The sequence below is a fragment of the Planococcus citri genome, chromosome 2 (assembly GCF_950023065.1).
Source record: "Planococcus citri chromosome 2, ihPlaCitr1.1, whole genome shotgun sequence".
Taxonomy (NCBI): domain Eukaryota; kingdom Metazoa; phylum Arthropoda; class Insecta; order Hemiptera; family Pseudococcidae; genus Planococcus; species Planococcus citri.
Window position 1 is genome coordinate 9,998,313 of NC_088678.1, and position 2,262 is coordinate 10,000,574.

At 30.8% G+C, this 2,262-nt stretch overlaps 1 long non-coding RNA gene across 1 annotated transcript; it reads right to left on the minus strand.

Moving 5' to 3' along the window:
* Positions 1-1,792, minus strand: LOC135834570 (uncharacterized). Its single transcript, XR_010556702.1, has 2 exons — positions 931-1,792; positions 1-373 (listed from the first exon to the last, which is right to left on the minus strand). It is a non-coding gene; the product is annotated as an uncharacterized LOC135834570 (long non-coding RNA).
* Positions 1,793-2,262: the final 470 nt, after the last annotated feature.

The following is a 2,262-nucleotide window of genomic DNA, read 5'->3' on the forward strand; positions in this document are numbered from 1 at the left end:
TTTCGTTGGTAAATGTACCTGATTTGAAAATACTTCTGGTTTTGTTTTCGTACTCGTAAATTAAGTCACCATTTTCTGTATAGTTGAAGTTGTTTCTTTTGGAAAGGAATTCTCGATTTGGGCATACGCTGCCATCATGTTTGAAATACTGGCAGTATAATGTTTCTGGAGCAAGTGTCGAATCAAATTCTGAAAATTCGGTTGAAAATTCCAGCATTTCCAGTTCATCTTGACCATTGACTGGTATTAGGTTATTCAAGTCACATAGAAGAATCAACAGGACGTGTAAAGTACTGCTCCAGAATTTGGTTCTTGGCATCATTTCATTCCAGTTTCGAGTGAAGTTGCTTTTCAACAGCTGAATTGATCTGATCTGCGATGAAAAATGTTTGAAAATATTATTTTTAAAATTTTCAACAAAAAGGATTTTGAGGAAGCTTATTTAAACTCGTTCGATAATTTTGAACTGAACAAAACTAAGGGGGCATGTAAAAATACCCTACCAAAATTGACCTAGAAAGCTAAAATTTGAAGTGTGTCCTATTTTTGACCCACCAAATTAATTTTAAGAGGCTTTGAATCGTTTTGAGCAATTCAGGAGCTTCTAAAAGATTTTTGAAACTTGAAATTCCCACAAAAATTCACCTAATAATGAAATTAGAAAATCATAAGTTCACTATGTGCCCTAATTTCAACATACTGAGTTGACTGGAGGTGGTTTCTAGTGATTTTGTTGCCTCCAAAGACTTTATAAAAATTCCAGTTTTCCAAAAAAAAAAAAAAAAAAATGTCCGTAACAATTTTAGCATGTAATATTTTTTTTGAATCTGAGATATTTTTACTTCAAATTGAAATATTATACCTATTACATTTCCTACATACGAGTACAATAGATGAATTCTGCTTTTATAAAAAACAAAAAGTTCTTACCTGTAGAAAATGAAATTGTTCGCATTAACACATCACGAAAAACACGTTCAAAAACGTAAGCAAATAATACATGGATAAATACAAACCCAAATCATACTAAATGCAATTTTTAAACTCATCGTTACTACCTAATTCAACAGAAGATTATTTTTCACACCATATCCACTCTAATATAAATACGATATGTATTAAACAAAGTGTTAATTAGCTTATCAAATTTACTGAACCAGAGAATATTGTGATACGGTGCATCAACCGATTAAAAATAGTTAGAGCGTTTCTCACTATCAAAAAAAATGAAGGACCCCTGCCAGATAAATTATTATCACATGCCTAACATTTATTGCAGTAAAGGCAGAGAATACTTTTTTACCTCGTACTAACTTTTGTGTTTTATACTCACCATATTGTATAGTCCAATTTTTATATGGGTAGGTGATTTCAATTTTAATTAAAGCACATGAGGGAAGATAGTCAAGACCAAAGAGAACTATCTATGAGGGGGGAGGGTGACTAAAAATGTATTGATCAGCATGAGAAAAAAATTACACAGAAATTTTCACCAGTAAAATACTCTTGGCTACGTAGGTAAGTACCTACCTGATTCACGAAGTAAAATAAGAGAAAAATGACAGTTCTGCCGATTGAAATTTTCGTACATAGTATAAAAAAAGGTATTTTTCCTTTCATGAAATTTTCTTTGTTTTTCACACTCAGGTTAAATTGTTCCAAATTTGTCTTAAATATGTAGTTGAAATTATCCATAAACGTGCCCGAGCCCTGTGGCATCAAACATTTTCAAAAAATAGTAGCACATTGGGTTGTATAAAAATTTGCCATTTTTCAAGTGATTAGTCTATTTCTTAAAATTCTCGAATTGATTTTTTTGCTCTTCAAATTTTTATACTCAAACTTGAAAATTGCAAAGCTTTTGGAAACTTGTAAGTAATTTGAGAAATGAACGAACATAATTTTTTTTACTGAATATTAATCGAATCAGTTGATGATGCGGAAAGAGGATTAAGTTTTTTTTTTTCATTTAATACATAAATAAAGACGACGGATATCACCCTAATTGTGTATTTCAGCTGCTTAAATCAATTTATATTTTTTCTGAAAAAATTCAATATAATTATAGAAAAATCAAAAATCAGAAAGGAGGCAACAGAATGGCTGAGAATTGGAAGAGTCGATGTTAATTTCAAAACTGGTTTTCATAATTTTTTTTGGGAGCCCTGGTAGAAAAATCCTATAGAAACTTACGAATTCACTATAGAAACTATAAGAAATGTATAGTGAACCTCCCTTTTCGTATAGTGTATGGGCCTTTCA